We start from the raw sequence: 23,790 nt of genomic DNA, 5'->3' as shown, positions 1-23,790 counted from the left end.
AGCAGGGAGTACTAGCTCTTTTCCCATAAATAAAAGGAAGAGTAGGACAATGTGTCTAGTACCTTGGCTCGAAGGATATAATTGTCTTGACTTAGTTGGAATAGTTCCTTCTCCTGCTGTCTCTGTAGTTCCTCCATCTTATCTTCCAAAGCTCTCGCTCTTTTTCTGAGAATGTGACTGTAATCCACTCCCCGAGGGCCTGTGCCCCTCTGCATTTTTCCTCTGCTTCCTGAACTCTTTCAAACATAGTCAGTTTTGCTTCCTTTTCCCCACCACTGTATCCTGAAGAATCCTTTTAAGGAAAAGCATTACTTTGGTGTGGAGAGTTATATATTAGATTTGAACACAGTGGTTAGGGGAAAAAAAAACACAAATGAAAATGACATGGTTAACAATGTTCTATTACACAAGAAAATCCCTAAATGTTCAGTAAGAGTGAGTGAGTGCAGTATCACTCAGTGCAGAAGAAATTTCATTATTTATAATTTAATTTTAACATATAATTATAGACCATACAACCATTATGAATATTACTGTGAAATTCAACATCTAGATTCAGAAACCTAACACAGGCATCAGTTTCTGAGGGGCCCTCAGACTTCTCGGGGAGACATGCAGCTTTCCCCGTGGGAAGCTGGAGCTGCGGGCTTGGTGACTCCCACTCCAGATATTCCTAAATGTCATAAACAATGGATAAAAGCACCACAAATACAAACTATGCTGAATGTGCATTTGGCAATTATGTAACAAGAAGCACTAATGCAACGGGAGCGCTGAGACAAGTGAGGATCTCACAGCAGGCAGGTGCATAACAAGCGCCCTCACACAGCCGTCCCCCTGCACGCAGGGCCCTGCACGCGGGACCCCTGCCCGGAATTGGCCTCTAATCCATCTGACGTGGAGGCCGACTGACCCAAGGCTCATGTCCAATGACACATGGAGCTAAATACATGCGAAGAGAATGTGGATCGGGATAATTTCAGGTTTTGTCACTTTTAAATAAATTACTCTTTCAAATGTTCACAGAAATAACTAAAAATATCTAAAAGAGGAATCAAAGAGCAGCTGATAACTCTATGAAGCATTTTAGTTCAGATTAAGTGGGCTTTAAAGAACATTTTTCTATATAAAGTATATCAAGGTATAATATCACTGGAATAATATAAATTGCATGGAAAGTAGCAACTAGTTTAAGTTTGATTAAAGAAATAAATGATAATCCTGCTCTAATACTGTGATATCATACATCACATTAGAAAAAATGTTATTCATGTATATTTTGGTCAAATTTTTGGCTTTTAAGGTACCTCATAAATCCCCAAACAGCAGAAATATTTCTAAGACCAATAATTATTCAGTTAATAATACAAAAATAAAGTTTCAGGGAACTCCCTAGAAGAGATTCGGAGGCCTGTACTCAAACCCTGCAGGTCCTGAACTGACTCCTAGGGAACGTTTCCCTGACTGCCTTTGAGGTAAGTGAAGAATTAAAATTTTATATTTTTAATATAATTTCTTTAGAGTGTTAACTTTTTAAATGCAAAGTTTGCTTCTTTCATTAAAAGTGAAATAAGTGATTCTTAAAGATTTGGAAACTACAGAAAAGTCAAAAGAAGAAACAAGTCCCCAAAAGTACCTCATCCCAAGATTTCCTTCAAATCTCTTCCAGGTTTTTTCCTTATAGAGTAGTAATCACATTTAATTGGACAGTTTGATGTAGAAGATTTTCTGTAGAAACCTCTTAAAGCATTCATAAAAGATTTGTTTGAGTCATTGTAAAATCAGGCCATTAATCCCTCCAAGTCACTGGAGGACCAGTAACGTGGCCAGTGAAGGGGTCAGACCCGCCAGCACTGTGATTCTCCCCGGGACGGGGCGGCGGGAGTGTGGCGGGTGGTTCTAGCTCCAGCTGCAGTCAGACAGTGCTTTTACACCAGAACTCTCCCTTCCTGAGTTCTTCATTTTGATTTCTCGATAAGTTGTTATTTTTCAGTAATAATACATGGACAGTATCTTTTCCTTTTATACAGAAAAGAAAAGTTGCTTAGATATGAAATTCAAACATGAAAACACTGCAGAATTTGGGACTTCTGAGCCCTTCTTAAAAAAACAATGGATTAAAAAAATTCAGTCAAATTATAAGGCAATCAAAATAATTCCAGAATGGAGGAGCAATGGCTAATGGACTGGTGAGAAGCGTTCTGGCTCTGTAATAACCAGAACCAAGATCCACTTTCAAACGCTTAAGGGAATTACAGCTGCTGGAGAGAATATAATAAATATATTAATTATAAATAATATAACCATGTGTAAATATATATAATGATATATGACACATACATTATATATAGTATATAAAGTAAAGTTATAAATAATATACTTATTAAGAAATAAATCCAACAAAAATGGGTAGGAGTCATGCAAGTAGGGGATGTGAGAGTTTTACTACATATTTAATAGAAGGGAAAATTGATCGTGTATAAAACTGGAAAGAGCAGTTAAAAATAACAATACAGCTTTGGCAGTCTTTCACACGTTTTCATAATCTATGTTCGTGAAGGGACCTTTTGGGATGTAACATTTCTCAGGATTAAGTTTCTTTTTCTTCTTACAGATTTAAGTAAAATGAAACCTAATGTTTTAATGAAAAGAACTGATAAAGTGTGATCTGTTCTTATAAAATGCTTCTTCCATTTTTATTTGTCCACGTGCCTGCCTGTCTCCTCCCTTCCAGCTCTCATCCCCGCTTCCTTCCATCTGCAGGACACACACATGAGAGGCATAGAATGAGGCTCACCCACTGTGACACCAGCTGTTTCTGGCTAAATTATTGCTTCCTTTTTACTTTTCTGTATTTTTGAATTTAAATAATGAGCAAATATTCCTTTTGTGACAATAAACATACTAATCTAAAAATAAAAACACGAGTCGACAGTCAAAGAAAATTAATTTAGAATAAAAAGGAAAATCACCACATGGCAGACACTGCTAGCTGCCAACCTCCCCTTCCTCCCCACTAAAATTTTGCCCAGTTAAAACACCCCTTTAACTGGCAATGTGCCAGTTAAAAACACCCCTCTCCCTGGACTCCATGCACCTGGGGTTGGGTGGGGGGCAGGGGCACAGGATCAAAGTTCTGACCAGTAAGATGAAAGCAAAAATTTCCAACATGGAGCTTCCAGGACAGCGACTACTTCTCTGATTAAGCTGCTGAGTTAACGGGTGTGCACCTTTTACCCTTCGCCCTCTTCCTCATGACAGGGCTGGAGGTTGTGCAGCCATCTTGTGACAAAGAAGACTGAAGTCACAGACTAGGGATTTTGTCGCAGGAAAGAAGGGGTCTGGTTCCTGGCACAGTTGCACCAGCTCTGAATAAGCTGGCCCAGGCTTCCTGGTTATGTGAAAAAGAGAAGACTTCGAACTGTGTCAGCCCCAGTAATGAGGGGCTGCTCCCTGGTAACCAGGGCTGATGCCAAGCAGTGAAGTCCCTGAGACTGGATGAGCTGCTCTGCTGGAGACATAACAAGAAGGTTAAAGTCTTTTGAATGTCTGGAATGAGGGAAAGGTGGTGAATGGTGAATCCAGAGGGGAGTGTGGAGGTGGATTATATAGGACTTCATGGTAAAGAATTCGGATTTTATTCTTACATGATGGAAAAGTGCAGGGGGATTTTAAGGAAAATAATGGCACATTCTTTTTTATTTTAAATTACATTTAACCAATAATTACATATGACATAAATGCTACTAATGGCACAGTCAGAAGTAAGGAAGGTCTGCAATCAGCCAAGATAAGAACCTACTTGCCATGCTTCTGACACCTGAGATCCCCCAGTGGAGACAGTTTGGGGAAGGCTTGCTCCTTCCCACAGAGAAACCTGAAAAGTTGTTATACACCAAATGCCCAGCTTCTGGGGCCCAGAAAGGCTTTCTGACTTCTTGAATCTTTGGATTCTAAAATATAACAAGCAAACAATAAAACCTAACTATTCGTTAAAAAGTTAATACAGAGGCATTAACTAAAGGGCTCCTACTTGACTTGAAAATCAGGTCTTATTCTCAAAGTTGGCAAGGAAATACTACTGAGTTTAAAAGACAATTATTCCTAGTAACCTTTCCTAGCAATTTCCTTTTTTTTTTTTTTTGCTATTTCTATGCATAAATCATATATGAATATTTTCTTTAAATTTAGTGACAATTAAAAAAAACATACTTATCAATTGTCTGCTTATTTCACACATTCTGGAAGTCCCTCCACATATTTATTTAAAACAGCACCTTCTCTGGTTTAGTTTTGCATAGTCACCAGCCACCAAAACAATGCATAGATAAGAAGTCACTCTTAGTTACTGAGGTTCACATGTGCAAATATTATATGTAAATATATGCCACTGTTGTCTGCAGTAAATGTTTGCCTACTGATCTGAAGTATAAAATTCTTTGTCATCCCACAGGAAGATCAATTTCACCCTCAAGTAACTTAGAAGCAAACTTTAGCATCTGAAAGCTGTTACAAGGTCCCTTAACCTGCATTATTTTATACTTAGCAACACACATTTGAGCATTTAATGTTATTTGGAGGTTTTTTAATTTTCATATTATCATAACAGAGACACTGTTCAGACACTTATTAAACATTATCAGAGACATAAAGATGGATAAAGAGATATTTGTTACAGTCTAAGGACTCACAGTCTAAGTAGGCGAACAGCCCTCAACACAAATACTGAAAATGACAACAGCCATACAACATGGAAATGCAGTGTTAACATGATACATGAAAGTGATAGCACAGGAGAACTTAGCCTGGGATGCTAAGTGGAGCATGGGAGTATGCGGACATTTCATGGAGAAACTGTCAACAAAGCTGACTCTTAATGAATAATTAAAGGGACAAATGGAGTGACTGTAGAAGTTTTTAAGATCCTAGACTAAGTACAATTTGGGTAATTAATAACCACCTAATCTAGACCCTTTATCTTTAACATTAGGACAAAAATAATTGTAGGATGTAGTTGAAGGGGAGCAGAATAAGTCACCCTAAAAAAAGCCTTTTTGACATAAGGATTATTTCAGGCTGAGTATTTTTAAGAAACAGCAGACACAGAAAAAAACTCTGAAAACCGAGTAGAAATTACACTTTCATAAGAGAAATTTACACTTATAAGGGAAATTTCCATTTATAAGGGTGTCTACCTTTCTGTACCATGAAAAGGAGGGTGACTAAACCTCTAGCAACTCTATCAATGAAAAGACATGGACTTAAATCTTCATAACAACCATACCTTTGTTTACTGTGCTTTGCCTGAAAACCAGGCTCTCCACACCAAATGCCTTTTTTTATCTTTAGCTGGAAACAGTATTTAAGGTGGCAGGTTGGGTCATTCTGAGGAGTTAACTCAGTTTTCCTGGGTATCTCCCATGTATACAGAAGGTATACCAGTTATTAAATTTCTATTTGTTTTTCTCCTGTTAATATGTTTTTTATTACAGAAGGATCTTAGCCATGAACCTGGAAGTGTAGAGAGAAAATAACTTTTCCTCCCCCATGTAGTCCTTGCTTAAAAGACAACTTAAAATCTACTTAGGGAGGTAAGGTATATAATCCAAAATGTTAATGACATATAGTAAAGTGTAGATTGCAACACAGAGACAATACATCCATTTATTCAATCAACAAATAATTATTATCTATCTGCTATGGATCATATACTATTCTAGGCCCTGAGAAAATGACAGCCTAGAATGGAAGCCACATTCTAGTGGATAGTAATAGGAGTAAAATATGTGTAATACAAATATAATCTTTAAAAAGACTATCATCATCAGCAACATATTTCAGGTAATGGCATGTTAAATCCTAATTCTCTGAAGCAAGAATATAATGAGACTACACAGCAAGAGGATGCTGTTAGTCCAAAAATTCTGTCAATGGAAAAACCCTCTAGTGTTCATATGACCTCTCTGATGACAAAGAGTGGGAAAGCATTCTCCCTCCTTGCACGATGAACACAATGTCACTCAGCACATATTCTATGCACATATTCTTAGAATATATTCTATATCCTAGGGGCATCAGATTCTATGGCTCTGCTCTGGCACTCGAATATCAGCAGGCTGTGTACTGGCAGCTCTGTCTAAAAGGAGGGAGCTTGGCTGAAAATCCTGGAGGCAGAGCCAAGACCCCTTCACTGGACTATGTGACTATGCAGGCATCGAAGGTATCCGCCACAGATGGGAAAACCACAGGGGGCTAAAACAGAAAAGCAAACAGATGGAGGATGTCATCTGGTGACTGACAGCACTTTGTAAGTACATGTGAAATATCAGCTGGGAACTCTCAAACCAATTGGGAAGACTTTGCAAAGAGGTGGAAACCCTGCAGTGGGTGGAGACATAGGTGAGGAAATCAAAAGTATTACATAATATTCCCTTGCCTTTTAATGAGAGAAATTCCTGATAATTGGCAGGTATGCTGCTTGCTAAGTCAGTTTTTAGAGGCAGCTATGAAAGTTAGAAAGAGGTGAAACAGAATTAATTTGTTCTATTTAAGAAAGGAGAGAAAGGATTCAAGGAAAGATCTGGAAATGGAGGACTGGAACTAGAGAGGTTTAGAGAAGAGTCAAAAGAGAGAGAAAACGTGTGGCTCTGTGGCTGTGAGGAACTTGGGAATATAGATCAAGTCCGCAGGTTTGGTGAGAAATGGTGTTTCCTGTCCTGTGAGATAAAAATCCCTCTTATTGTTTTCAGTAAAATATACGCTTGGGGGCAAGAGGCTTCTTTAGAGTGAATGAGAAAAATCATTGGCCCCTACTCCATGTGTGGGAATAACTACCTTCTGGGTTCCTTTGACTGTTGATGTGAACACAAAGTCACCTATTCCATGTTGGTTTCCACACTAGGTGAGAGCCTCCCTCGGGCTGGGGCTGTGCCGGCCATTGGTCGCTCTGTCCCCTCTTCCTGGCACACAGGAGGCAACTGACAAGTATTTGTGATTCAGCTGTCTGGCTGACTCACTCACCTTTATCCTTGATGAAGAGATCTAAAGACAGGAAAGTATTATTCTCTCTTGGAGGTTTTCATGTGCTGATCTTGCCTAGGTCCCAAAACCTTACTTTCTGGAGAGACACGTAAGAGACTCAGAGTCCACAGATTTCAAAGCAAATCCCAGAAGTGGCAGCGGAACAGAACCTAACACTCCCAGCCACTCACGAGCATTGTTGTGATTGGAGAACCATTCAAGAAACACTGCAGAAATACTTTTCAGGGTGAGGTTACTTGTTAATTCCACAGTGGAGGTAACTTCTACATGTACCCAAGTTAGAAAAGTAAACAAGCAGCTGGAGAAGGTACCCAGCACACGTGCAGATGCCAGCACTCCCTTCCCACCAGGATGGAGGAAGATATCCACTGGAGACCCAGTGTAATGAGATTTTATTACAGGAATACACATATAGACCACTTTGCATCTACTGTCTCCTTTGCTTTTTTCCCTACATTAAGTCTTACTCCCTAGAGGAGAGAAAAACACAATGGCTTCTCTGCCCTAACTTTTCCAAATTCAAGAAAAAATACATATTTTACATGTTCTCCAAAACTCAGAACTGGTATGTATTTGAAAGGAATGGCTGGAATCCCCATTTGAAGACTCTTGTATCCAGCAGCACTTGAGTGGTGGCTAATCTTGTAGCCAAAGTTGGTAAGTGCCCTCCATTGAGCAGTGGCTTGAAAATACAGGACTTTCTGTGATTTTGCATTTGTGATTAGAAATATGTGACAACCTGTTGTCAGAGATGGGGAGGCGGGGGCGGATCAATCACAAATATTGCAAACTCAGATAAAAATATGGAAATAGGATCCCTGAATTTTTCTAAAATCTACCATTTTTTGATTTTTACTCTTGTATTCATACTCTGTGTTAATCTAATTTTTTCTCTTTCCCCCTGCCAGGATGGATGAACTGTTCTATGGTGGTTAAGGTGGGGGCAGATTGCTTTCTTTTTGTTTTTATTTCTTATTTATGCCATTAAACAAGCTTGGATTACATTGGAAAAGACATTCAATTGTTCTAAGTTCAGTGTCCTCATCCATAAAATGAGGGTGATAATATAGTACCACTTATATAAGGGAGATGTGAAGATTAAATGAGATAATAAATACAGAGTGCTGAGCAAAGTGTCCAGAGCATATCAAGTGCTCTAAATGTTCATTCTTATTGTCTTTAAATGTGAGTTCTCTTTCTTGTGTGCTACCTCTAAACTTGTTTAACTGAATTTTATGACCTAACTCTATTCCCGATCATTTCCTAATTGTTTAAAATCACTTCTGAACCTCTTGAAAATAAGAATATTTAAGAAGTACATTTTCATGTAGGAAGGTAATCATGTTCACAATGATAGTTCGCATAAACAGCTCTGGTTTCCTTGAGGGCAGGGACTTCAGTGGTTTTCCTCACTGCTACATCACCAGCACCTGAAACAGTGAGTGCCTGACACATCAAAGGTGCTCAATAAATATTTGTTGAACAAATGAAACAAGATGAAAACAATTTAGTAAAAATATATATATATATATACTACTTCACAGAGACAATAGTAGGGCAGATATATAAACCAGTCACATTTGGTAGTACGATGAGAATATTATTCCTTGGAAACCATGGTAGCAATGTGGATGCCATTTATGGCTTCATCACCATGACTTGTTCTCTGACTCATTTCTGGCCAATTCAACTTAGAAGACCTTATTTTCAAGAGCTTCTTTTATGCCTGGTCTTGTGGCATATATCACTCCATTCTGTTTCCTGGATTGGGGAGATAAATTAGCCAGTTTTTGCTTCTGATAAAAAAGAACTGAAACACTCTACTATTAATCTTACATGAAACATACAGCTTGGCATGACTTGCACATAAGCAAAGAAAACTTATTTTATTTTTTTTCCAGTACTAATTTTGCTTCCCTTCAGGATCCAATAAGATTAAGAATCTAGCCATTAAATTACAAAATAAATTCCAGTGCTACATAAAACATGTGAAAATATAATGTCTTGAGCCAGGCTCTTACTTCATAAATTGACAAGAAAGTCTGGTCATATTAATGGCCATCTTAAATGAAGTACCCATTAATCCAAAAATTTACACTTTCTTTTTCACTGAATGTGTGTGTTGGTTCTTTCCTCTTTATCTTTCTTTTATAATTAGTAAAATCTTTAAAGGGGAGAATTGCGACAAGTAAAGGAAAGCTGGTTTAGAAGATAACCATACATGAATGAAAAATTAGAAAAGACTGTCATAGCCATTTCATTCTCTACAGCTAAATGTTCCCCTACTTGTGATATATACAGATGGATCATTTTTAGCTCCTGAGGCACCAAACAGCCTGCATATTTTGCAACACGTTTCCCAAATTTGTATCACATTCACCTTCACTGTATTTATCAAAACTGCATACATGCCCCTTATACTATTGTTCACCTAATATTTCCTTACCTCAAATTTTAAGCTTTCTATGTATCTTAGATTTACTTTAAACAAGAGTATCTGGGAAAACAAGCATGTGTGCTTTTTCCTAATGTATATTAAACACTGAATATTAAAATAAGTGCCTGTCCATTCACCACCCATCAAATATTTCATGTCCCCCATGGGATGTGTACCAAACTTTAGGAAACATGACTCAGTGCTATCAGCAGCAGAGTCATCCTTTCCTGAGAACTGAATGAAGAAACACCCCCTGTTAATATATTTGCAGAAAAGACTATTGTAGATGCTGCTGTGCCTCAAGATCAGTTGGCATCACATCCAGAGCATTTGGGGATGGTTTCCATTCTGTAATCAAATTAAAATTACAAAAAAACAAAAAAGCTTTTGAATAGAGGTGTCTGCACTTACACTGCCAGAGAGCATGTGAAGGACTTCCCTTCATCCCAGCCAGGAAGCCACAGAGGCGGACCGGCAGCCCTGTTTGTAATGCTGTCCACTGACAGAGTGCCCAAGTGAGGATCTGAAATGGAAACTAATGATTGACCAAGAGTTTCAACATCTCATCTCTTGATTCTCGCAATGGAAATAATAGTGAAGTTATTTAGTGTCTGAAGAGTAACTCTTCACTCCTTCTCAGTGTTGCATTTAGAAGAGTGTTGCAGAAACAGTAAACAAATTTCTTCTCCAGAGTTGCATTCCCCGTGGGGAATTTACATTCCTTCCTGACATACCTCAAAGAACTATAAAAACACATCAGCTCAAAGAGGAAAACGAGAGTTAATATTTAAAGGAGCAGTTAGGAATCAATTACCCCTCAGATTAATAATAGTTAACATTTATTGAGTACCTAAGACATGCCCAGGACTGTCTAATCACTGCATTGCATTATCTGTTCTGTTACAATCACAATAATTCAATGTGTAGGAACTCTTATTACCATCACTTTACAGAGGAAAACAAACTTAGAGAAGTTTCAGACAGAACTCAAACCCTGGGTTTTCTGACTCCAGAGATGAAGCTTTTACCCACTACATGCAACAGTAAATACCCTCAGTCAGTTCTTTGAGAGCCTCAGCTGAACTCCCAAATTAATTATCTTCTTGATTTTTAACACACACCTCCTTATTTGTTAACCAATAAGAAAGAAGAAAAGAACTTGACAGCCAATTAGAATAAAGGAAAGTTGTGATAGTTGGAAATGAAAGCTATCAAGAAAAGTTAAAGATTCTATTTACTGTATGTCAATCACTTGACATATATTATCAAATTTAACACTTAAAACAAGCATATCATACCCATTTCACAGATGGAGAAAGCAGAGCTTTAAAAAATAAGGAAGTGTAAGGTACTGGGTTGAATCCCCAGTACCTCCATTAACAAAAAGAAAAAAGAAAAAGAAAAAAATAAGAAATTTGACCAAAGTTACATAGAAGAAGGGGCATTTTTAATCAGGCCTTCTGACTGTAAGGCCCATCATCTTAATTAACATGCTAAAGGAAATTCTTCAAAATAGGTAAAAAGAATAATTTTAAAGGTATTTATATGGAGGACTTTGGCCAGTACTCATCGTCACTGAGAGAAAAGGACATTAATTCATTGTCCTCAAAGTTGGATCCTGGGCTAGCAGCATCAGCATCATTGGGGATCTTGTTCGTCTCATAAAACGTCAGGTCCCACCCAGAACCACTGAATCAGAATCCAAAGTGTGGGACCCAGCTTCTTTTTAACAAGTCTTGTAGGGAATTCTGATGCTCATCCAAGTTTGAGAACCACTGGCTTGAATCATTACTCCCTCACCCTGGTAGCATCTTAGGGTCACTTGAGAATTTTACTTAAATAAGATGCTTGGGCTTGTTCCTAAAGACTCTGATTCAGTTGATCTGGGTGGCAGCATAGACAAAGGTATTTTAGGAAATGTACTAGGCGGTTCTGACACGCAGCATGGCTGGGAAAGCAATGGCTTCAAATTGAAAGAGCTAACCAGGAAGAAAGGCTGTGAAAAGAGCTGGACTGGTTCTGTACAAAGAAAGAGTAAACTTACTTGGCTATGCCTAAAAACATTTCTGGAGAGTTATTTAGTTCTAGGATTAGAAAACAATGACTTTAGTGACTAAAGTGTTATATATTTAATTTCTAAAGCATTTAAGGACACAAAGATGACCACATATTAAATAAACTGAACCCAAGAGGTTAAGCATCTCCATGGTTCACATTGTTTTATTGCTGAAGAACTTTGTCTCCTATTTTATGTTTTTGAAGCCTTTAAAGAATAAAATATTTATGTCTTGATCACTTATGAGAACAATGTTGACTCTCATCTAATAATTTATAATTGCTTTTATGATGACATTTTGTCTCTGATCTCATAAAGTGTTCTTATTTGTTCCTCCCAAAATAAGCAGTCAGTGCCTGTGTTATCTCTAAGTGTTCCAATATTTGATTCACCTGGGATGAATGAATGACTAAGAAAACTGCAGTGACAGGTCATCTTTCCCAAATAAATGACAAAAGCTTAGAGTTACTGGTTGTAACCCACAGTATATAACCTACATGGATTCTACACCTTCTGCAAGGAAAGCATGGACTACTTTCTTGTATTAAATTGCCACCATATGTCTATAGCAAGACTATTCACAATAGCCAAAAGGTGGAAACAACCCAATTGTCCATCAACAGATGAAAGGATAGACGAACCATGGTGCAAGCTTATAATAGAATATTATTCAGTCACAAAAGGAATGAAGTACTGATATATTCCACAACATGGATGAACCTTGAAAACATTATGCCAAGTGAAAGAAGCATGTGACAAAGGTCCTATATTGTATGATTTCATTTATATGAACTATCCAGAGCAGGTAAATCTGTAGTAGAGACAGCAAGTAGATGACTGGCTTTCCAGGGGCTGCAGGTAGAGGGGAGTAGATAGCGGTAGTGAGTGCTTAATGAGTACAGGGTCTCCTTTCAGGCTGATGAAATGATTTGGACCTAGATAGTGATGATGATTGCACAGCTTTGTGTACTTAAAAGCCCCTGAGCTGTATGCTTTAAAATAGTTATTTTTTAATGTTATGTGATTTCTCCTCAATAAAAAATAGTTTTTCAAAATAAGTGGCACTATATCTCTAAAAAGCATATTTGGCATCTGTATTTTCTGTAGATAACCATGATGCACTGGAATAAAACATGTATTTTTTTTTTACTTTTATTTTAAAATATAGATTAAACAGGAAACTGCAAAGGTAGTAATCAAGAGGACCCATGTACTCTTCACTCTGTTTCCCCACTGGCTGCATCTTACATAATTATAGTATAATATTATAATCAGGAATTGGACATTGCTACTATATGCATGGATAGTTCTGTGTCATTTTTATTGTGATATTCACTTTATTGTAGTCTGGAATCAAACCCACAATATCTTCAAGTCATGCTCATATTTCTTTCCTCCAGGTGGGACAAACTCTGTGATTCGATTTACACCATTACCCCAGACCTAGACTTAGCTGAAAGCAAGCCTTTACTGGGCTTTTTCCATTTTATTAAGTGTATAGATTTGTATAAGCATGACTGCAATCAAGAAACAGAAATATTCCACCAGCACAAATATCTCCCTTATGCTATTTCCTCACAGTCGTGCTCACATTCTCTGCTCAACACCATCCCTAACCCTTGGCAGCCACTAGTCTGTTTCCCTATTTCTATAACTCTGTCATTTCAAGAATGTTATATAAATATGACACAACATTGTAAAATGATTATAAATCAATAAAAATGTTGTAAAAAAGAATGTTATATAAAGGGAATTATGTTGCATGTGATCTCTTGAGATTGGCTTTTTTCATTCATTGTAACGTCCTTGAAATCCATCCAAGTTGTGCAGGCATTCCTTATCACTACTGAGTAATATTCCATGGTATGGATGTACCACAATTTGTTTAACTGTCACCTCCCAAGGGACAGTTTGGTTGCTTCTAGTTTGGGGCTATTACAAATAAAGCCTCTACAAATAACTGTGTACAGGTTTTTGTGTAGACATAAATTTCCAATAAATGTGCAATAAATGCACAGAAATACTATTGCTGGATTTTATAATAAGTGTATATTTAGTTCTTTTAAGAAACTGCCAAACCAGCAATATATGAGAGATCCACTTGCCCCACGTCCTTCCCAAATGCTGATTTGGTATTGTCACTATTTCTTATTTCAGCTGTTCTAAGAGGTGTGGCTTAATATATCATTGTTATCTAAGTTTGTATTTTGTTAATGGCTAGTGACATTAAACATTTTTTCATGTACTAATTTGCCATAATGTACTCCTGTCAGTGAAATTTCTCTTCTTCTCTATGCTCATAATCTAATTAGATTATTTGCTATTTTTATATTGATTTTTGAAAGTTCGTTATATATTTTAGATGTGAGTCTGCTGTCAGATATATCACTTGCAAATATTTTCTCTCAGTCTGTAAGTCTTCTTTTGTCTTTTCAACTTTCTTAATAAGGTTTCCTAGAACAAAAGTCTATAATTTTGATTAAGTTTAATTTATCATTTTTTGTGTGAATAATGCTTTTTGTGTTGTCCTTAATAAATTTTCACTTTAGGTACTGAAAATTTTCTCCTATGTCATCTTCAAAATGTTTATAGTTTTACATTGCACATTTAAACGTATTAATCAGTTTAAGTTAATATTTGTATAACATGTGAGGCTTAGGTTGAAACTTTTTTTTTTTTTTTTGCTTGTGGACATCCAATTGCTCCAGCACTGTTTATTAAAAAATTTATTCATTTTTCATCAAATTGCTTTTGCACCTTTAGAAAAAAATCAGTTGACTGTATTTTTCTGGGTTTATTTCTAAGTTCTTTATTCTATCCAAGTGATCTCTGGGCCTCTCCTTTCACCAGTACCACCGCAGTCTTGGTTTCTGTGGTACATCATCATTCTTGAACTCAGGTAGAGTGAGTTCTCCCACTTTATTCTTCTTTTTGAAAATTGTTTAAGCTATTCTAGTTCCTTCGCTTTTCAATATAATTTTGTCTACATCTATAAAAAATCTCCCTGAGATATTTATAGGATCTGTATGTTAATTTGGGGAGAATTGACATCTTTGCAATGCTCTACTATGTTGAGTCTTTCAATCAATGGACATGGTTTGTTTCTTCATTTGATTTATTTCATCAGTGTTTTGTAGTTTTCAGCATACAAGTCCTGCATATTTTATTAAATTTACAACTAACTTTGAATGGATATAAATGGTATTTTTATATAACTTTGGTTTCTACATTTTCATTGTTAACATTCAGAAACATAATTGATTTTTGAATGTTTATTTTATATTCTAAATTCCTGAACTCACTTTTTAGTTCTTGAAGTTTTTTGTAGATTTCCTTGAATTTTGTACATAGACTATCATGTTACTTGCAAATAGGGACAGCATATTTCTTCCTTTCTAATTTATGTCTTTTATTTCCCTTTCCTGCCTTCTTTCCCCAGCTAGAACTTCTCCATAATCTCTTCTAGAAAACAGAGGAGGAGGCACCCTTCTCAACTCATTCCATGAAATCACTATTACCCTGAAACTGAAGTAAGACAAAGATAGTACAAAAATTATAACTTCAGACAAATATTCCTCATGAATATACAAGCAAAAATTCTTAACAAAATATTAGAAAATAAAACCCAGGAACATATAAAGAACATGTGGAGTTTATTTCAAGGATACAAGTCTGGCTCAATATTTAAAAATCAATCAGTATAATCCACCATATCAACAGGCTAAAGAAGAGAACTCATCTGATCACATCAACTGATGCTTAAAAAGTATCTGACCAAGTGTGACACCCATTCATGGTACAAACTCTCAGAAAACTAGGAATAGAAGGAATCATCTTCAACTTGATATTTATGAAATCAATAAACTATAGATCAAGTGAGATCAACTGAGATCAAATTAGATCATATCCTGTGTTATGAATAAGGCCCTATTATAAGGGCTAAGGATCCACTATGTCACTGTACACATGTGAAAGTCCAGTAAATTCCATTACTTATTATAAGTCCATCAGTAAAAGTAAATTTATAAATTCTACAATCAATCCATGGGGATACTGGCTCAAAATGTATTTCATCCCTTGATTTGGAAAGTCTACCTTAGAAACAAGGTAAGATCCTTGGGTTTTAATCCCCACTCCTTCTTTCATCCATTCATTCAGCAAGTATCTATTGAGGCTATCCTGAGGCACTGCTCAAGGCATTGCAGGTAGAGCATGAAACAAACATAAACTTTGGCGACACCACACAGCTTACACTCTGATGATGGGGGACAGAAAAAAACAATTATTAATATATACCACACTGTATATTATATGGTGATTACTATTATTAGAACAAAAAAATAGGAATGTAAGAGAGGGAATACTGTGGTAGTGGTGGACCTAAATAGGAAAAGTGATCTATGAGCAAATATTAAAAGAGATGAGAGTGCTAAGCAAAATAATGGCCCTCCTCCCAAAGATATCCACATCCTAATTCCTGGAACCTTAATTGTGTTTAACTTACATAGCAAAAGGGAATTTGCAGATATTAACAAGGTTACCAACCTTGAGATGAAGAGATTATCCAAGTGGGCCCAATCTAACCACACTGGGTTCTTAAAATCAAAGCACCTTTCCCAGCTATGGTCACAGGGATATGCGACTATGGAAGATGGATCAGAGAGATGCTATCATTTTTGTTTTGAAGTTGGAGAAAAAGCACCAAAAGCCAATGAATGTGGGTGACCTCTAGAAGCTGGAAAAGGAAAGGAAATGGATTTGCCTCTACAGCCTCCAGAAGAGAATACAGACATCCCAACATATTAATTTTAGCCCAGTGAGACCTGTGTCAGACTTGCGACCTACAAAACTGTAAGATAATAAATTTGTGTTGCTTTAAATCACTAATTTTGTGATAATATTTTACAGCTGCAGTAGAAAATTAATACAGTGAGGGAGTATCTTGCTTATTAAACAAGGAGCAGTGGGGAGGTCTTTGAGTCTGGAGAAGTGCAGTATTAGAAGATGAGGTCAGAGTGAAAGGGTGGAGGTAGAAGATTATGAATGGCCTTGGCGGCCTGTGTAATAACATTGGTTTTAACTCTGAGGTGGGAAGCCATTGTGAATTTTTAATCAGAGGAATGTGATGTCTTACGTCTTAAAGGGATAGCTACTTTGTATGAGGGCAAGGATAAAAGCCTTGAGCCCACTGAGTAGGCTCTTTCAGTGACCCAGGTGATGGTGGCTTTGATGAGGGCAAAGGCTATGGGGATGAGTAGTCAGGCAAATATTCTGAAGCTGAGTTCAGAAGTATTTCTTTGGGCCTTGAATGTTGGGTGTGAGAGAGGTCTGAGCAAGTGAGAAGTTAAGTTTGTTAAATGAGATGGAGAAAACTATGAACAGACTTAGAAAAGAGAAAGAATAGGAGCTTAGTTTCAGATATGTTAAATTTGAGGAACTTACTGGAGAGACATTTAGTAAGCATCTGAATAGATGACCCTAGATTTAGTGGAATGACCATAATGGAAATGTAAATCTGGGTATCATCTGGGAGGTTCAGGAGGTGAGAGACGTGAGAAGCAGAAGCTTTGAGAACAGAAGTAACCACCAAGGGAGTGAGGGTAGCTAGGGAAGAGAAAAGATTGGACTCCAAGGGGCCCTAGTGTCAAGAGATTAGGAATATGAGGAGGAGTCGGCAAAGCAGCCTGAAGAGAAGTAGCCAATGAAGTCAGAAAGAAGCAGGCAAGTGTGTGTCCTGGAAACCAATGAAGTGTGTTTCAAGGAGGAGGATGATCAATGACAAATGTAGCTTTCAGATCAACTAATATGAGGACTAAGAATTGACCAGTGGTTTAAGCAACATGAAGGTGATAGATGCCCTTGAAAAGAGCAATTTCAGAAGAATAGTGGGAATGTAGGCTGCTGATTTGAAACAGAGTTGATTTAAGAAAGATTGGCAAGTGAGGAATTGGCATTAGCAAATGATGATAACCTTCTCAAGAAGATATGCTGCACATATCTACATAAGTTTCAAAAAGGAAAAACCCATAAAAGTATTTGAAAAGGTCTTGCACTACAGTTTCTGCTAGTGTCATGGGAAAATGAGGGCACAAATTTAGCCTTCCACCAGTGCTGGTATGAAACATGCTAACCTGGAGACATTGAAATTTTAGATATTGGCTTTAATCTTATTTTTATACCTTGTTATGCCAATAGAAGAAAACATATCCTTAGGTTAGAGAAAGCCCTTCTAATTTAAAATCTAGAATCATTTTTAAATTGTAAAAAAAAAAAAATCATTTTGTCTACCAAAAAATATAAGTCTAAATACCAAATTAAAAAGAAACAAGGAGACAGACTGGAACTCGAAATTTGTAGATACTGACAAGTATATATAGAATAGATAAACAAGATTATACTGTATAGCACAGGGAAATATATACAAGATCTTGTGGTAGCTCACAGTGAAAAAGAATGCAACAATGAATATATGTATGCTAATGTATAACTGAAAAATTGTGCTCTATACTGGAAAATGACACAACATTGTAAACTGATTATAACTCAATAAAAAAAAATTATTGAAAAAGAAAAGAAAGAAACAAGTAGCAAAATCAAAAGACAAATGATAGAGGAAAAAATTAATCTCAATTCATAGTGTAAAAGACAAATGTCAAAACAATCTTAAGAAAGAAGAACAGAGCAGGAGGTATCATACTCTCTGACTACATACTATACTACAAAGCTACAGTAATCAAAACAGTATGGTATCTGCACAAAAACAGACACATAGATCAATGGAAGAAAATAGAGAGCTTACATATTAACCCACACATTTATGGTCAACTAATCTATTACAAAGGAGGCAAGAATATGCAATGGGGAAAAGATAGTCTCTTCAGTAAGTGGTGCTGGGAAAACTGGACAGCTACCTGTAAAAGACTGAAATTAAAACATTCTCTGACAGCACGTACACAATGAAACTCAAAATGGATTAAAGGCCATTCACCATAAAACTACTAAAAGAAAACATAGGCAGAACACTCTTTGATATAAATCGTAGCAATACTTTTTTGGATATGTCTCCCCAGGAAAAGGAAACAAATCAAAAATAAACAAATGGGACCTAAGTAAACTTTAAAATTTTTGCACAGTAAAGGAAACCATCAACAAAATGATAAGTCAACCTATTAAATGGGAGAAAATATTTGCAAATGATATGACCAACAAGGGGTTAGTATCCAAAATATATAAACAGCTCATACAAATGAATATTTAAAAAAACAGATAATTAAAAATTGGACAGAAGATCTGAACATATTTCCAAAGAAAACACACAGATAGCAGACAGACACATGAAATGATGCTCAACATTGCTAATCAGAGAAAAGTAAATCAAAACCATAATGAGAGATCACCTCACAACTGTCAGAATGGTTATCATCAAAAAAGACCACAAATAACAGATGTTGGTGAGGATGTTGAGAGAAGGGAACTCTTGTATACTGTTGGTGGGAATGTAAATTGGTGCAGCCACTGTGGAAAACAGTATGGAGGTTCCTCAAAAAACTAAAAATAGAACTGCCATTTGATCCAGAAAATTCTACTCCTGGGTATATAAGTAAAGAAAACAAAAACACTAATTGGAGAAGATACATGCACCCCAATGTTTATAGCAGCATTATTTACAATAGCCAAGATATTGCAGCAATGTAAGTGTCCAACAATAGATGAATGGATAAAGAAGGATGTAATTTATATATATAAAATGGAATGCTACTCAGCCATAAAAAAGAATGAAATTTTGCCATTTGCAACAACATGGATGGACCTGAAGAGTATTATACTTAGTGAAATAAATCAAACAGAGAAAGACAAATATTGTATGTTATCACTTATATGTGGAATCTAAAAAAATAAAACAAACATGAATATAACAAAACAGAAACTGACTCATAGATAAAGAGAACAAACTGGTGGTTACCAGTGGGTAGAGAGAAGGGGGAGGGGAAATTCAGAGATAGGGAACTAAGAGGTACAACTACTATGTATAAAATAAATCAGCTACAAGGGCATATTGTACAGCACAGATATTATAGCCAACACTTTATGATAACTTTAAATGGAGCACAAACTATAAAAATTTAGAATCACTATGTTGTGCACCTGAAATTAATGTAATATTGTAAATCACATATATTTCAATAAAAAATTAAAATCAAAAGGAGAAATTTCCCCAAAAAGGCAAATTAAGGTTACACCAAGCAATTAGCCTAAACAATCATAATGGCATAAATTCAAAGTTAGACAATACCAATTTGCAGGCAATTTTATGAAGAAACTGACGGTCTTACATATTACAAGTGAAAGTGTAAAATAGTGTAACTCCTATGAAGAGAAATTTGGCAATTTTTATTTAATTATAAATGCATTTATCCTCTGACCCAAGACTTTGCTTTGAGGAATTATCCTACAGAAGCATATGTATAAAATGAAATGATGTATGTGCAACTATTCACTAAAACCTTGTTTGTAATAGAAAAAAACCCAAATGTTATAAAACTCAAACTTATACCTGTGAACCCTCCACCCAAGTGAGCAGCATACAGCGACTCAAAGCAAGGAGGGGGCACTTTGTGCGTGGCCCTGGGAAGAGCTCCAGGATAAATTACTAACTGCGTCAAAAAAAAGTCTTAAAAAAGGGTACATAGTATGATATCTTTTATTTATAAAAGGGGGTATGACTATAGTCGACATGGACAGGGGTTGGAGGGGGATTTCTTAATGCTGTTACGGTTGGATTTTTTAATCATGTGAATGTGTAAACTGTCCAAACCAAAAAGAAACATAATAAAATAAAAACAAAGAAGAACTGGAATCAAACCTTGATTCACTTACAGATTATGTAAACTTGAACAGTAACTTAACCATCATCCTGAGCTTGGTTTCTTAATCCAAAAATTTGGAAAAACAAACCTTGTTTATCTCATAATTTTTTTCTATTTATAAATGATGTAAAACATGTGAAAATGCTTTTGAACCATGGAATGGCATGAAAGGAAGACACATTATTTTTTATTTTCAGTTTTCTTAAAATGAGTTGCTAGCAAACATACAAAACAAGGCATAATCTAACAAGTCAATGGACACAGAGCCCTCTAATATTCAGTGTAAATTCTTTACTCATTCTTCTCACTCGTCATTCATTCTTCCAAAATTCTGTTTCACTCGTAAAAGCTTTTCTCGAGGCCTAGATGCAGTTACAGAACAAAACAGGGACAACAGAGTGGAGTCCCTGGAACAACAGCCCCTCCAAATTCTTCCCTCTGGGGTGCCCCTCAATTGCCTCGCTTCTCTTGGTGGCTAGGTGCTTATGGAGATACCCCTGGCCTCCTGTCCTGCTGCCACTCAGGGAATCCCCTGCTACTCGCTGTAGCACCATATTCTTATTTCTGTCTACAACTTTTGCTATCTCTGCTGTCCCCTCCCCAGCCAAATTTGCTACTTCCAGGCACCCACCTGTGAGGAAGGTAACTGGTGCAGGGGTCAGGAATGAGCCATGGGAACAGCTCCTCAGATTGGCCTCCCACATGCTGAGGCTTCTCCTGCTTCCATTGGTCTCCACCGTGTAGAGTGGGGACTCCTCCTACTGGGGAGGGCCTGGGACTCGTAGTGCCCAGGCACACCAGTGATTATCTCTTGCCATAGCCTGAAGAGTGGGATTTTTCCCTTCAGATCTCCTGCATCTGTTCCCGCAAAGGAACTGCACTTCACATAAGGAAGAAATGTCTATCATCCCCCCACCTTATCTTTGGTTAGCAGTGAGCGGGCTTAGTGTCCCAGGTCATCATACTCCCAGCCTCGCTCCCTCCCTGTCCTTTCACTTGTGTTCTGTCTAATTTCACAGTCGATGGAACCAGGCCTCCCTGTTTTCCTCCTGCAAGTATCACCAGCCTGTGGAACTTTCCTCTACAGACACAGCTCTCAATTCTGGCCAATTCTTCATTTAAAAAGAATGATTCTGGGGCAGCTACAAACACTGTAGACATTTAAGATCATTGCTATGCAAAATTACAATTTCAGAACAGTAATCCCCAGCCTTGGTTGATGAGTATCAGATTTCCCAAAAGACAACAGCCTCAAATTAACCAAAATTCCCTCTAAGAATATGTTTTCATTCATTTTAAGGATGATTGTCATATGACACCCTAAGACCCACTATAAGCAAAGTGACAATGTCCCTCAAATTCCACACAGGTACTATTACATATCTTGCAGTTACGGGGTCAGTCAGAAGTGAGAAAGAATGTTCATAAAATGTTTTAAAAATCAAACTAATAAAGGTTTTAACATCAAAATTATTCAAGTCAATTTCTAAAAGGAAAGATCATAAAACCCATAAGATAAACACATTTCTAAACAGCAGAATTTAAAGAAATATACACATTACTTTGATGAATCCTGTATTAAAAAGAGGAAAAGCACAGATACACACTGCACCAGATGGCCACACAGCAAGGAAAGGAAAAGCCACCATCTCTAATACCAATGGGATATGACGTGTGATCCAAGGGTACGAGGCTCAGTAATACTTGAGAATTTAGAAATGCACAGCCATCTGCTGAATTACTTTTTGCTTGTCTGGAGCTCAGTTTGGTCAAAGTCTCTGTTTTTCATGTATACCCAAAGTCCCCACTAAGAACTGAGACCAAAGAATTACTGTGGTTTCACTACAAAGTTTCAATGACTGCCACAGAACATTTCTAGATTACACTGGAAATCATTTGCTATAAATATTTCCTTATGTCTCTGTCTTCCACTCAGCTGAAAAGATCTCTTTTCTCTCTGATCTTTAGCTATTGCTGAAGTGTTACCTGTCCTTATAATTCTTCCCGGATGCTGTGTCCTGTAACCTTGTGCTGTGACCTCAGCATGACAGCTGTTCTGGTGGCTGCTGGCTGAGGCTGTTGCATTTGCTCACCAAAAGCAGCAGGCTGTTGGCGCCCCTCACTTGCTGTGTGCCTGTGTCCCTGGCTGGCGGCCTCCTCACAGGCTGCTCTGTCAGTTTCACTAGGTGACAGGTCCTGAGGGCCGCTTTTCTAGGCTGCACGATGTTTCTGAAATCTCCTCAGCAAGAGAGCAAGTGTCACTGCCCTGAACCTCCAGACTTCATGCTCATGACCCCCAAATGGATCCATTTTCTACAAATAGCCATGGCAGTGAGGATAATTCTATCCATGTGATTCTAGGTGAATTATGAACACAAAATACAGGTTAGGTCCCCTTGTACACTTAGTCCAATCTTCAGATAGTAATTTTTAAAATAAAATATTTAAAAAGAATATTTAGAATATTATTTGAGTCATTTTAGAGGCTCAAAAAACATAACTTTAAACAAGGGAAATTTTAAAAGAACGTAAAATTTGACACAAAATGATCTAAAATAAATCCCTTTATTTTGCAGACGAGGAAACTATAACTCAAGGACTTCCCCAGGTCACAGTGGCTTTCAACTAGAAGTCAGCTGACACACTCTCATAATATTTTCACTGTACTTTTATAATTTGTATGTTGAAGGGCAGGCTCCAAATCAGGATTTCAGTAGCCGAGCACCTAAAGCAAATTTTATTTTTCACTTTTAATCTTTACCGCTGAAGTCTATTTATTAGAATCTTCTCTCACTTCCTTTTCTTCACTGTCGCCTGATTTTCATAAAAATTACCTTCCAATCCCATGGTAGGGTTGTTTGACACCTTCAGGGTGTTGGAGATCTTCAGGATAAGTTCCTACATGGCAAACCAAGTAAAACATGACTATAAATCATCACGGTTATAAAAGCCAGCCTGCGTGCCCACGGCCTGAGAGGAATCCAAGCAGGAAAAAGAAATTAGGCAGAAGATCCATATGGAGCCAGGCAAGGACGGACGGTAACATGACCTGTTATTCTATTTACATCCCTCTACATCCAGGCTGTGTGTGTGTTTGTGTGTGTGTGTGATGGGGAGAACGGTAACTCTATTTTCAGCCATCAGCACTATACTTGTAATTTCTCACCTGAACAATTTGATTCCTGTTAAAAGACATAAAGAATTCATGGACTCTGACTGTGACCCCAGAGACCTGGTTTTGAATCTCCGTTCTGACACAGCTGCTGTGTGCTTGGGGGAAGGCTCTTAATCTCTTCAGACTTGGGTTTCTTCCTCTGTGACAGAGAAGTAACCGTGTCTCCCTCCCAGGGTTCATGGTGAGGTGAAATTAGTGCGGGCAGAAGGCCTGT

Source organism: Camelus bactrianus, chromosome 28, assembly GCF_048773025.1.
Source record: "Camelus bactrianus isolate YW-2024 breed Bactrian camel chromosome 28, ASM4877302v1, whole genome shotgun sequence".
NCBI lineage: Eukaryota > Metazoa > Chordata > Mammalia > Artiodactyla > Camelidae > Camelus > Camelus bactrianus.
The sequence above is the reverse complement of the archived record's forward strand: the minus strand, read 5'-3'. Positions refer to the sequence as shown.